This window comes from Beta vulgaris, chromosome 1 (assembly GCF_026745355.1).
Source record: "Beta vulgaris subsp. vulgaris cultivar EL10 chromosome 1, EL10.2, whole genome shotgun sequence".
NCBI lineage: Eukaryota > Viridiplantae > Streptophyta > Magnoliopsida > Caryophyllales > Amaranthaceae > Beta > Beta vulgaris.
This window is the reverse complement of record NC_079202.1, coordinates 27730809-27745513: the sequence shown is the minus strand read 5'-3', so window position 1 is coordinate 27745513 and position 14705 is coordinate 27730809. Positions and strand designations below refer to the sequence as shown.

The 14705-nt window shown below is 39.5% G+C and overlaps 1 long non-coding RNA gene across 1 annotated transcript; it reads right to left on the bottom strand.

The window, feature by feature from the left end:
• Positions 1–3549: 3549 nt before the first annotated feature.
• On the bottom strand, positions 3550–6674 carry LOC130592147 (uncharacterized). The gene is made up of 3 exons (XR_008970357.1): positions 5888–6674; positions 5727–5794; positions 3550–3835 (listed from the first exon to the last, which is right to left on the bottom strand). It is a non-coding gene; the product is annotated as an uncharacterized LOC130592147 (long non-coding RNA).
• Between the last annotated feature and the right edge of the window lie 8031 nt (positions 6675–14705).

Here is a 14705-nt window from a genome sequence, read left to right as displayed (position 1 = left end):
AATTTAGGCCTAAATCCTAGCTCGGACGTCAGAACTGATCGATTCAAAAGCATGAAATGTTTTTTTACCATTTCTAAGGGGTTCGTGAGCTCAGAAGCTGAATTCGTTAAAGTCCGATTTTTTGCGTCTGTTTCGTGCTCATCTTGGCCCAAACTCGTAATTTAGGCCTAAATCCTAGCTCGGACGTCAGAACTGATCGATTCAAAAGCATGAAATGTTTTTTTACCATTTCTAAGGGGTTCGTGAGCTCAGAAGCTGATATTGTTAAAGTCCGATTTTTTGCGTCTGTTTCGTGCTCATCTTGGCCCAAACTCGTAATTTAGGCCTAAATCCTAGCTCGGAAATCAGAACTGATCGATTCAAAAGCATGAAATGTTTTTTTTACCATTTCTAAGGGGTTCGTGAGCTCAGAAGCTGAATTCGTTAAAGTCCGATTTTTTGCGTCTGTTTCGTGCTCATCTTGGCCCAAACTCGTAATTTAGGCCTAAATCCTAGCTCGGACGTCAGAACTGATCGATTCAAAAGCTAGAAATGTTTTTTTACCATTTCTAAGGGGTTCGTGAGCTCAGAAGCTGAATTCAAAGTCCGATTTTTTGCGTCTGTTTCGTGCTCATCTTGGCCCAAACTCGTAATTTAGGCCTAAATCCTAGCTCGGACGTCAGAACTGATCGATTCAAAAGCATGAAATGTTTTTTTACCATTTCTAAGGGGTTCGTGAGCTCAGAAGCTGAATTCGTTAAAGTCCGATTTTTTGCGTCTGTTTCGTGCTCATCTTGGCCCAAACTCGTAATTTAGGCCTAAATCCTAGCTCGGAAATCAGAACTGATCGATTCAAAAGCATGAAATGTTTTTTTTACCATTTCTAAGGGGTTCGTGAGCTCAGAAGCTGAATTCGTTAAAGTCCGATTTTTTGCGTCTGTTTCGTGCTCATCTTGGCCCAAACTCGTAATTTAGGCCTAAATCCTAGCTCGGACTTCAGAACTGATCGATTCAAAAGCATGAAATGTTTTTTTACCATTTCTAAGGGGTTCGTGAGCTCAGAAGCTGAATTCGTTAAAGTCCGATTTTTTGCGTCTGTTTCGTGCTCATCTTGGCCCAAACTCGTAATTTAGGCCTAAATCCTAGCTCGGACGTCAGAACTGATCGATTCAAAAGCATGAAATGTTTTTTTACCATTTCTAAGGGTTCGTGAGCTCAGAAGCTGAATTCGTTAAAGTCCGATTTTTTGCGTCTGTTTCGTGCTCATCTTGGCCCAAACTCGTAATTTAGGCCTAAATCCTAGCTCGGAAATCAGAACTGATCGATTCAAAAGCAGAAATGTTTTTTTACCATTTCTAAGGGGTTCGTGAGCTCAGAAGCTGAATTCGTTAAAGTCCGATTTTTTGCGTCTGTTTCGTGCTCATCTTGGCCCAAACTCGTAATTTAGGCCTAAATCCTAGCTCGGACGTCAGAACTGATCGATTCAAAAGCATGAAATGTTTTTTTACCATTTCTAAGGGGTTCGTGAGCTCAGAAGCTGAATTCGTTAAAGTCCGATTTTTTGCGTCTGTTTCGTGCTCATCTTGGCCCAAACTCGTAATTTAGGCCTAAATCCTAGCTCGGACGTCAGAACTGATCGATTCAAAAGCATGAAATGTTTTTTTACCATTTCTAAGGGGTTCGTGAGCTCAGAAGCTGAATTGTTAAAGTCCGATTTTTTGCGTCTGTTTCGTGCTCATCTTGGCCCAAACTCGTAATTTAGGCCTAAATCCTAGCTCGGACGTCAGAACTGATCGATTCAAAAGCATGAAATGTTCTTTTTACCATTTCTAAGGGGTTCGTGAGCTCAGAAGCTGAATTCGTTAAAGTCCGATTTTTTGCGTCTGTTTCGTGCCATCTTGGCCCAAACTCGTAATTTAGGCCTAAATCCTACTCGGACGTCAAACTGATCGAATCAAAAGCCTGAAATGTTTTTTTACCATTTCTAAGGGGTTCGTGAGCTCAGAAGCTGAATTAATTCAAGTTCGATTTTTTGCGTCTGTTTCGTGCTCATCTTGGCCCAAACTCGTAATTTAGGCCTAAATCCTAGCTCGGAAATCAGAACTGATCGAATCAAAAGCATGAAATGTTTCTTTTTACCATTTCTAAGGGGTTCGTGAGCTCAGAAGCTGAATTCGTTAAAGTCCGATTTTTTGCGTCTGTTTCGTGCTCATGTTGGCCCAAACTCGTAATTTAGGCCTAAATCCTAGCTCGGAAATCAGAACTGATCGAATCAACAGCATGAAATGTTTTTTTACCAAATCTAAGGGGTTCGTGAGCTCAGAAGCTGAATTAATTAAAGTCCGATTTTTTACGTCTCTTTCGTGCTCATCTTGCCCCAAACTCGTAATTTAGGCCTAAATCCTAGCTCGGACGTCAAAACTGATCGAATCAAAAGCATGAAATGTTTTTTTACCATTTCTAAGGGGATGGTGAGCTCAGATGCCGAAGTCGTTAAAGTCCGATTTTTTGCGTCTGTTTCGTGCTCATCTTGGCCCAAACTCGTAATTTAGGCCTAAATCCTAGCTCGGACGTCAGAACTGATCGAATCAAAAGCCTGAAATGTTTTTTTACCATTTCTAAGGGGTTCGTGAGCTCAGAAGCTGAATTAATTCAAGTTCGATTTTTTGCGTCTGTTTCGTGCTCATCTTGGTCCAAACTCGTAATTTAGGCCTAAATCTAGCTCGGACGTCAAAACTGATCGAATCAAAAGCATGAAATGTTTTTTTACCATTTCTAAGGGGATGGTGAGCTCAGATGCCGAATTCGTTAAAGTCCGATTTTTTGCGTCTGTTTCGTGCTCATCTTGGCCCAAACTCGTAATTTAGCCCTAAATCCTATCTCGGATATCAGAAATGATCGATTCAAAAGCCTGAAATGTTTTTTTACCATTTATAAGGGGTTCGTGAGCTCAGAAGCTGAATTCGTTAAAGTCGATTTTTTGCGTCTGTTTCGTGCTCATCTTGGCCCAAACTCGTAATTTAGGCCTAAATCCTAGCTCGGACGTCAGAACTGATCGAATCAAAAGCATGAAATGTTTTTTTACCATTTCTAAGGGGTTCGTGAGCTCAGAAGCGGAATTCGTTAAAGTCCGTTTTTTGCGTCTGTTTCGTGCTCATCTTGGCCCAAACTCGTAATTTAGGCCTAAATCCTATCTCGGACGTCAAAACTGATCGAATCAAAAGCATGAAATGTTTTTTTACCATTTCTAAGGGGTTCGTGAGCTCAGAAGCTGAATTAATTAAAGTCCGATTTTTTACGTCTGTTTCGTGCTCATCTTGGCCCAAACTCGTAATTTAGGCCTAAATCCTAGCTCGGACGTCAAAACTGATCGAATCAAAAGCATGAAATGTTTTTTTACCATTTCTAAGGGGATGGTGAGCTCAGAATCTGAATTCGTTAAAGTTCGATTTTTTGCGTCTGTCTCGTGCTCATCTTGGCCCAAACTCGTAATTTAGCCCTGTAACAGCCCGTTTTCCCGAGCTGCTAGGTAAAGACACTTAAGATCCACTAATCACAATCAATGCTTAATAAGCCTCGAAATAAACATTTACTCGCAACGGAAACATAACCTAGAAAACGATCCTGAACTTGTGGGTTATTGGCCCACAAAACAAAATCCTTTATATAAGACTTCAATTACACTGATATCTCGACTAATATTCCCAAATATTGTATACAACGAAATATATCAGAAACTATTCCTTAATTAACTATCTAAAATACAAACTCAATCCATAAGCTACGACGGCATCTTTATCTTGCCTCGCTTCGGAATCCTGAGCTCACAACACCAAACCTGCAACGATGTTTGACTCTGCCTCCCACCAAGTGACAGGCCACAGAAATGACAACACCATCAGCAAAGCTGAGTACACACTGTGTAATAGAAAATACAAGTTTAGGTGTATTTTTGAAAACTAACATATAGTTATAGTAACAGATAATCACACTCAACTTAGTTGATATATTTTCACAAAATCAAATCGTTTGGCATGAACACGAGTGGAGAGGGGTACCACGCAGTACCAGCTGTCTCCAAACTAGTGAGGGTCGTCACCCAGCCTTTTATTGTTATGCTTGCAAGACTTACCCGGACATGTCCTATAACGCCAGGAATTCGCCCCTCCTGGAAGGCAACAGCTAGGGACTCTACCCGCCCTAACTCGGGGTGCCTATTCATGCCTCACTTTCATATTTATAAAATAAGATATTTAATGATTCATACTTGAATCCTCAATACTCATAACATAACACCATATTCGACCTTATCTGGTCTTAACTCATATCTGAATCATTTCCTCATTATCATACCAAATCATATTTTGAGAAATATAGTATTTTCGAACGACTTCGATAATTGAACAAAATGATACTTTTATAACAATCCAATAGCAATTCACAACTAACTCATAGAGATGTATCTATAATCTTGGCCATTACCACAAACGATATATGATATCCAAAATTCAATATAACGCCCACGGGAGCATTTAAATATATTTTGCTGAACCCAAAGGTTACCTCAACTCTATAACAATTATACGAAACCTCCAAGCATCATAACTTGATTTCCCATATCATCTTGAATTATATACGTCTACATAGCCATTCTCCAACAACCATCTCATGATAACATCAATAATCAATAACCAAACTTAAACTAATTCCCAATTCACAAATTATCAACCTTTAACATTATAATTTCCTTAATCCTTAATTAACATCTATAACTTCGATGATATTAGCTACATCGACTTGCATCCCAATTCATAATCATAATTCCAAATTATATAGCTAAACAAACTAAACATAACTCACAACTGTACCTAAATCAAGCACCTAATTGTGCTACCAACAATTATATTGAGAATATAAAGCTAGCTCGACTCGTAAATAAACCTCAATAAACTGATTTCTATGTTGCACTCAAATCCTTAACCAATATATCAATTCCAACATTATAATCTCCTTCATAATTCTGAATGATACTCCATTCCAAAATCATCCTCCAATAATCACCTCATAACAATAACAATAATCAACAACCAATCTTAACTATTCTAATTATCTTCTTCTAACGCAACCATTATGCTAATAAAACTGAATCCCGCAAATAGAAATTAATGAAGTCATTCCCATAACTCATAACTCGACTTCATACATATCAACTCCAACTACAATAATTATAACAGTTTCCCAATTCTAAGATTAGGACTTCCCTCGTATCATCAACAACGACTATCCAATAAGAACGATACAACAACAACAATAGGCAACAGCTTCACAGCAACTCCACCACAACCACAATGACAGAACAACAATAACCCAACAACACTACTACAACAGAGCAACAAAACAATAGCAACTCCACAACAACTTCACCACAACCACCACAACAACTCCACAACAACAATAACATAACAACTTCACCTTAATCATCATAATTACTCCACAAGTCCATATACTAAACACATTCCATTAAGGATCATAATCGTAATGACTTAGTGTATAAGTGTTGTTTAGGTCAAATGAAACATCTCTAATGAACCTTAGCATGTTATACTCATGTAATATACTCAATATACACATAATAAAATACACATCATAAGTAAATTCATTTCATAAACATGGTTTACACTAGAAAGAAACAATCACCTAACTATAGGTATGTAAATCTCTAGGGTAAAACCAAACTAAGTGTGTACCTTAACTAAGGATGCTTGAAGCCACGAAATTCCTTAATCCACTTGGTTAACTACTCCTACAGCTTCCCCTGAATGTATAAAATGCTAAAGATTAGTTTAAACAAGCTTATAGATAGGAAAAACTAAGCTTAAATACAAGAGGTGTAAACTGTTGAACTTACAACAACTTATGTGATCTTTCAGCAAGGTTTTCTATATGAGTTTAAGGTCTAAAGATTGGAACCAAAGCTTGAACTACTTTGTATGGATGTCTAGAAGAGTTATATGTAAAGAAAAGTGCGTGTTCAAGAGGAAGAAATAAGAGAAAAGAGACGAAAATCCAGAACAGGCTTTTATAGTCTGTTCTGGCGGTACCCCCAGGGGAGGGAAACCTCATCTGGGCAAGGTCGGTTTCTTGGAGTTTTTAGGTGATTCTTGCTTGAGTTGTTAGCCTAAGGTGTTGGCTTTCATGCATAAAAAGTTCTTTGAGAGATCGACATTTAAGAAGCTGCTAAGCAGCTTTCTTTGAGCATAGGTCTGAGCTGTAATTTTAGCTGGCCAGGTTTTACTATGTAAGCAATTTCACCTATTGAGCCACGTAATTCTTGGGGATAAATGACCATTTTAACCTTAAGACATCCCAAGCATGTCATATATCAAGTTTGGTTGGGTTCCGAGCTCGGATTCAATCCCAATTGGCTCTTTAACTGGAAGTTCATCGCTACCCGATAAAACAATCTCCAAACTATTTTCATAATCTTAATGTTTAAGGCTCTCAAGGACTTTCTAACTTATCTATTGGTTTCCAAAGCCTTCTTAGCTAATAAGAATGATGGTTCTTATCCTCTTTGACCTTTCTTAACCACTAAGAATGATAGTACTTATCCACAAGCTTTCTTAACCATTAAGAATGATGATGCTTATCCACAAGCTTTCTTAACCATTAAGAATGATGATGCTTATCCACAAGCTTTCTTAACCATTAAGAATGATGATGCTTATCCACAAGCTTTCTTAACCACTAAGAATGATGATGCTTATCCACAAGCTTTCTTAACCATTAAGAATGATGATGCTTATCCACAAGCTTTCTTAACCATTAAGAATGATGATGCTTATCCACAAGCTTTCTTAACCACTAAGAATGATGATGCTTATCCACAAGCTTTCTTAACCATTAAGAATGATGATGCTTATCCACAAGCTTTCTTAACCATTAAGAATGGTAATGCTTATCCACAAGCTTTCTTAACCATTAAGAATGATGGTCTTATCCACTTTTAGCTTTTAAATAAAGGTTCTTAAAAACAGGGCTATTACAAGGCCTAAATCCTATCTCGGATATCAGAAATGATCGATTCAAAAGCCTAAAATGTTTTTTTACCATTTCTAAGGGGTTCGTGAGCTCAGAAGCTGAATTCGTTAAAGTCCGATTTTTTGCGTCTGTTTCGTGCTCATCTTGGCCCAAACTCGTAATTTAGGCCTAAATCCTAGCTCGGACTTCAGAACTGATCGATCAAAAGCATGAAATGTTTTTTTACCATTTCTAAGGGGTTCGTGAGCTCAGAAGCTGAATTCGTTAAAGTCCGATTTTTTGCGTCTGTTTCGTGCTCATCTTGGCCCAAACTCGTAATTTAGGCCTAAATCCTAGCTCGGACGTCAAAACTGATCGAATAAAAGCATGAAATGTTTTTTTACCATTTCTAAGGGGTTCGTGAGCTCAGAAGCTGAATTCATTAAAGTCCGATTTTTTGCGTCTGTTTCGTGCTCATCTTGGCCCAAACTCGTAATTTAGGCCTAAATCTTAGCTGGACGTCAAACTGATCGAATCAAAAGCATGAAATTTTTTTTACCATTTTAAGGGATGGTGAGCTCAGATGCTGAATTCGTTAAAGTCCGATTTTTTGCGTCTGTTTCGTGCTCATCTTGGCCCAAACTCGTAATTTAGGCCTAAATCCTAGCTCGGACGTCAGAACTGATCGAATCAAAAGCATGAAATGTTTTTTTACCATTTCTAAGGGGTTCGTGAGCTCAGAAGCTGAATTCGTTAAAGTCCTATTTTTGCGTCTGTTTCGTGCTCATCTTGGCCCAAACTCGTAATTTAGGCCTAAATCCTAGCTCGGACGTCAGAACTGATCGAATCAAAAGCATGAAATGTTTTTTTACCATTTCTAAGGGGTTCGTGAGCTCAGAAGCTGAATTCGTTAAAGTCCGATTTTTTGCGTCTGTTTCGTGCTCATCTTGGCCCAAACTCGTAATTTAGGCCTAAATCCTAGCTCGGAAATCAGAACTGATCGATTCAAAAGCAGAAATGTTTTTTTTACCATTTCTAAGGGGTTCGTGAGCTCAGAAGCTGAATTCGTTAAAGTCCGATTTTTTGCGTCTGTTTCGTGCTCATCTTGGCCCAAACTCGTAATTTAGGCCTAAATCCTAGCTCGGACGTCAGAACTGATCGATTCAAAAGCATGAAATGTTTTTTTTACCATTTCTAAGGGGTTCGTGAGCTCAGAAGCTGAATTCGTTAAAGTCCGATTTTTTGCGTCTGTTTCGTGCTCATCTTGGCCCAAACTCGTAATTTAGGCCTAAATCCTAGCTCGGAAATCAGAACTGATCGATTCAAAAGCAAAATGTTTTTTTACCATTTCTAAGGGGTTCGTGAGCTCAGAAGCTGAATTCGTTAAAGTCCGATTTTTTGCGTCTGTTTCGTGCTCATCTTGGCCCAAACTCGTAATTTAGGCCTAAATCCTAGCTCGGAAATCAGAACTGATCGAATCAAAAGCATGAAATGTTTTTTTACCATTTCTAAGGGGTTCGTGAGCTCAGAAGCTGAATTCGTTAAAGTCCGATTTTTTGCGTCTGTTTCGTGCTCATCTTGGCCCAAACTGTAATTTAGGCCTAAATCCTAGCTCGGACGTCAGAACTGATCGATTAAAAGCCTGAAATGTTTTTTTACCATTTCTAAGGGGTTCGTGAGCTCAGAAGCTGAATTCGTTAAAGTCCGATTTTTTGCGTCTGTTTCGTGCTCATCTTGGCCCAAACTCGTAATTTAGGCCTAAATCCTAGCTCGGACGTCAGAACTGATCGAATCAAAAGCATGAAATGTTTTTTTTACCATTTCTAAGGGGTTCGTGAGCTCAGAAGCTGAATTCGTTAAAGTCCGATTTTTTGCGTCTGTTTCGTGCTCATCTTGGCCCAAACTCGTAATTTAGGCCTAAATCCTAGCTCGGACGTCAGAACTGATCGAATCAAAAGCATGAAATGTTTTTTTTACCATTTCTAAGGGGTTCGTGAGCTCAGAAGCTGAATTCGTTAAAGTCCGATTTTTTGCGTCTGTTTCGTGCTCATCTTGGCCCAAACTCGTAATTTAGGCCTAAATCCTAGCTCGGACGTCAGAACTGATCGTCTCAAACGCGTGAAATTTTTTTTACCATTTCTAAGGGGTTTGTGAGCTCAAAGCTGAATTTTAAAGTCCGATTTTTTGCGTCTGTTTCGTGCTCATCTTGGCCCAAACTCGTAATTTAGGCCTAAATCCTAGCTCGGACGTCAAGAACTGATCGAATCAAAAGCATGAAATGTTTTTTTACCATTTCTAAGGGGTTCGTGAGCTCAGAAGCTGAATTCGTTAAAGTCCGTTTTTTGCGTCTGTTTCGTGCTCATCTTGGCCCAAACTCGTAATTTAGGCCTAAATCCTAGCTCGGACGTCAGAACTGATCGATTCAAAAGCATGAAATGTTTTTTTACCATTTCTAAGGGGTTCGTGAGCTCAGAAGCTGAATTCGTTAAAGTCCGATTTTTTGCGTCTGTTTCGTGCTCATCTTGGCCCAAACTCGTAATTTAGGCCTAAATCCTAGCTCGGAAATCAGAACTGATCGATTCAAAAGCTAAATGTTTTTTTACCATTTCTAAGGGGTTCGTGAGCTCAGAAGCTGAATTCGTTAAAGTCCGATTTTTTGCGTCTGTTTCGTGCTCATCTTGGCCCAAACTCGTAATTTAGGCCTAAATCCTAGCTCGGAAATCAGAACTGATCGATTCAAAAGCAGAAATGTTTTTTTACCATTTCTAAGGGGTTCGTGAGCTCAGAAGCTGAATTCGTTAAAGTCCGATTTTTTGCGTCTGTTTCGTGCTCATCTTGGCCCAAACTCGTAATTTAGGCCTAAATCCTAGCTCGGACGTCAGAACTGATCGATTCAAAAGCATGAAATGTTTTTTTACCATTTCTAAGGGGTTCGTGAGCTCAGAAGCTGAATTTGTTAAAGTCCGATTTTTTGCGTCTGTTTCGTGCTCATCTTGGCCCAAACTCGTAATTTAGGCCTAAATCCTAGCTCGGACGTCAGAACTGATCGATTAAAAAACCTGAAATGTTTTTTTACCATTTCTAAGGGTTCGTGAGCTCAGAAGCTGAATTCGTTAAAGTCCGATTTTTTGCGTCTGTTTCGTGCTCATCTTGGCCCAAACTCGTAATTTAGGCCTAAATCCTAGCTCGGACGTCAGAACTGATCGAATCAAAAGCATGAAATGTTTTTTTACCATTTCTAAGGGGTTCGTGAGCTCAGAAGCTGAATTCGTTAAAGTCCGATTTTTTGCGTCTGTTTCGTGCTCATCTTGGCCCAAACTCGTAATTTAGGCCTAAATCCTAGCTCGGAAATCAGAACTGATCGATTCAAAAGCTAGAAATGTTTTTTTACCATTTCTAAGGGGTTCGTGAGCTCAGAAGCTGAATTCGTTAAAGTCCGATTTTTTGCGTCTGTTTCGTGCTCATCTTGGCCCAAACTCGTAATTTAGGCCTAAATCCTAGCTCGGACGTCAGAACTGATCGAATCAAAAGCATGAAATGTTTTTTTACCATTTCTAAGGGGTTCGTGAGCTCAGAAGCTGAATTCGTTAAAGTCCGATTTTTTGCGTCTGTTTCGTGCTCATCTTGGCCCAAACTCGTAATTTAGGCCTAAATCCTAGCTCGGACGTCAGAACTGATCGATTCAAAAGCATGAAATTTTTTTACCATTTCTAAGGGGTTCGTGAGCTCAGAAGCTGAATTCGTTAAAGTCCGATTTTTTGCGTCGTTTCGTGCTCATCTTGGCCCAAACTCGTAATTTTGGCCTAAAACCTAGCTCGGACGTCAGAACTGATGGATCAAAAGCATGAAATGTTTTTTTACCATTTCTAAGGGGTTCGTGAGCTCAGAAGCTGAATTCGTTAAAGTCCGATTTTTTGCGTCTGTTTCGTGCTCATCTTGGCCCAAACTCGTAATTTAGGCCTAAATCCTAGCTCGGACGTCAGAACTGATCGATTCAAAAGCATGAAATTTTTTTTACCATTTCTAAGGGGTTCGTGAGCTCAAAAGCTGAATTCGTTAAAGTCCGATTTTTTGCGTCTGTTTCGTGCTCATCTTGGCCCAAACTCGTAATTTAGGCCTAAATCCTAGCTTGGACGTCAAAACTGATCGAATCAAAAGCATGAAATGTTTTTTTACCATTTATAAGGGGATGGTGAGCTCAGATGCTGAATTCGTTAAAGTCCGATTTTTGCGTCTGTTTCTTGCTCATCTTGGCCCAAACTTGTAATTTAGGCCTAAATCCTAGCTCGGACGTCAGAACTGATCGAATCAAAAACATGAAATGTTTTTTTACCATTTCTAAGGGGTTCGTGAGCTCATAAGCTGAATTCGTTAAAGTCCAATTTTTTGCGTCTGTTTCGTGCTCATCTTGTCCCAAACTCGTAATTTAGTCCTAAATCCTAGCTCGGACGTCGGAACTGATCGAATCAAAAGCATGAAATGTTTTTTACCATTTCTAAGGGGTTCGTGAGCTCAGAAGCTGAATTCGTTAAAGTCCGTTTTTTTGCGTTTGTTTCGTGCTCATCTTGTCCCAAACTCGTAATTTAGTCCTAAATCCTAGCTCGGACGTCGGAACTGATCGAATCAAAAGCATGAAATGTTTTTTTACCATTTCTAAGGGGTTCGTGAGCTCAGAAGCTGAATTCGTTAAAGTCCGTTTTTTTGCGTTTTTCTCATCTTGGCCCAAACTCGTAATTTAGGCCTAAATCCTAGCTCGGACGTCAAAACTGATCGAATCAAAAGCATGAAATGTTTTTTTACCATTTCTAAGGGGTTCGTGAGCTCAGAAGCTGAATTCGTTAAAGTCCGATTTTTTACGTCTGTTTCGTGCTCATCTTGGCCCAAACTCGTAATTTAGGCCTAAATCCTAGCTCGGACGTCAAAACTGATCGAATTCAAAAGCATGAAATGTTTTTTTACCATTTCTAAAGGGATGTTGAGCTCAGATACTGAATTCGTTAAATTTCGATTTTTTGCGTCTGTTTCGTGCTCATCTTGGCCCAAACTCGTAATTTAGGCCTAAATCCTATCTCGGATATCAGAACTGATCGATTCAAAAGCCTAAAATGTTTTTTTACCATTTCTAAGGGGTTCGTGAGCTCAAAAGCTGAATTAGTTAAAGTCCGATTTTTTGCGTCTGTTTCGTGCTCATCTTGGCCCAAACTCTTAATTTAGGCCTAAATCCTAGCTCGGACGTCAGAACTGATCGAATCAAAAGTATGAAATGTTTTTTTACCATTTCTAAGGGTTCGTGAGCTCAGAAGCTGAATTCGTTAAAGTCCGATTTTTTGCGTTTGTTTCGTGCTCATCTTGGCCCAAACTCGTAATTTGGGCCTAAATCCTAGCTCGGACGTCAGAACTGATCAATTCAAAAGCATGAAATGTTTTTTTTTACCATTTCTAAGGGGTTCGTGAGCTAAGCTGAATTCGTTAAAGTCCGATTTTTTGCTTCCGTTGCTCATCTTGGCCCAAACTCGTAATTTAGCCCTAAATCTCTATCAGTAACTGATCGAATCAAAAGCATGAAATGTTTTTTTACCATTTCTAAGGGGTTCGTGAGCTTAGAAGCTGCATTCGTTAAGTCCGATTTTTTGCGTCTTTCGTGCTCATCTTGGCCCAAACTCGTAATTTGGGCCTAAATCCTAGCTCGGACGTCAGAACTGATCGATTCAAAAGCATGAAATTTTTTTTACCATTTCTAAGGGGTTCGTGAGCTCAAAAGCTGAATTAGTTAAAGTCCGATTTTTTGCGTCTGTTTCGTGCTCATCTTTGCCAAACTCGTAATTTAGGCCTAAATCCTAGCTCGGACGTCAGAACTGATCGAATCAAAAGCATGAAATATTTTTTTACCATTTCTAAGGGGTTCGTGAGCTCAGAAGCTGAATTCGTTAAAGTCCGATTTTTTGCGTTTGTTTCGTGCTCATCTTGGCCCAAACTCGTAATTTGGGCCTAAATCCTAGCTCGGACGTCAGAACTGATCGATTCAACAGCATGAAATGTTTTTTTTACCATTTCTAAGGGGTTCGTGAGCTCAGAAGCTGAATTCGTTAAAGTCCGATTTTTTTGCGTCTGTTTCGTGCTCATCTTGGCCCAAACTCGTAATTTAGGCCTAAATCCTAGCTCGGACGTCAGAACTGATCGAATCAAAAGCATGAAATGTTTTTTTACCATTTCTAAGGGGTTCGTGAGCTTAGAAGCTGAATTCGTTAAAGTCCGATTTTTTGCGTCTGTTTCGTGCTCATCTTGGCCCAAACTCGTAATTTGGGCCTAAATCCTAGCCCGGATGTCAGAACTGATCGATTCAAAAGCATGAAATGGTTTTTTACCATTTCTAAGGGGTTCGTGAGCTCAAAAGCTGAATTCGTTTCTAGTCCGATTTTTTGCGTCTGTTTCGTGCTCATCTTGGCCCAAACTCGTAATTTAGGCCTAAATCCTAGCTCGGACGTCAGAACTGATCGAATAAAAAGCATGAAATGTTTTTTTACCTTTTCTAAGGGGTTCGTGAGCTCAGAAGCTGAATTCGTTAAAGTCCGATTTTTTGCGTCTGTTTCGTGCTCATCTTGGCCCAAACTCGTAATTTAGGCCTAAATCCTAGCTCGGACGTCAAAACTGATCGAATCAAAAGCATGAAATGTTTTTTTACCATTTATAAGGGGATGGTGAGCTCAGATGCTGAATTCGTTAAAGTCCGATTTTTTGCGTCTCTGTAACAGCCCGAATTTGGTTTTATTAAATTTTTATTTTCAAGTTTCGAGGACGAAACTTCAAATAAGGGTGGTAGTATGTAATAGCCCTGTTTTTAAGAGCGTTTATTTAAACGTCAAATATATTTATTAAGTTAATTATGTTTCGGAAATTCTTATTTTATTCGAGATGTGGAATGTGAATTATATTGTCGTGTTTGTAATATGTATTTAATTGTTTAATTTTATGAGGTTCTTATTATTATTATTATTATTTTGGATTTAAGTGTAATTTATTGTGGAGTATTTGCCCAAAATAGAAACCCAACCCATATGTTTCCTTTGTCGGTTTGCAAAGTAAAACACACAACCTTTCTTTCATTTTGTTCCTTTCGGTGGATAAACTCAGAAAAAAAAAAAAAAAAAAAGAAGAGAAGAACCCCTACCCATATTCTTTCTCTCTCCTCATGAAACCCAAAACCCCAAACCCCTTATCTATCTCCTCCTCGTGAAAAACCCGAAGCCCCTCACCTTCCCTGTGAAAACCCGAAACCATACCCCTCGAAAGCCTGCGCTCCTGCCTCGCCGGTGTTTTAAGTCCGCCGGAGCCGCATCGAAAACTGCAACTTTGTGTCGCTGCTGTTCTTCCGTTTGCTCTCTTCACCGTTCGCATCTCCCCTGTTTCGTTCGATTGTTCTGCCCTAGACCCGAGGTTCGTCGCCCGCGTCGCCACCCCGTCTGGCTGAAGGTTTCTCCTCTCTTCCGTCGCACGGTCGACTCCTTGGTTGTCTCGCTGTTGTTGGTGATTATGCTGCTGGGTTGCTGTTGCCCTGTTCTTCTCTCTCCCCTCTGTCTTGCGACCACTGCCTGGTGTCGTTATGGTGGTTGTGTCGCTGCTACTTTCTGTGTAACAGCCCGAATTCTCCCGACCAGCTTACAAAGGATTAAGCACAGCGAAAGAGACTCTAGTCGAGATAACCCGAA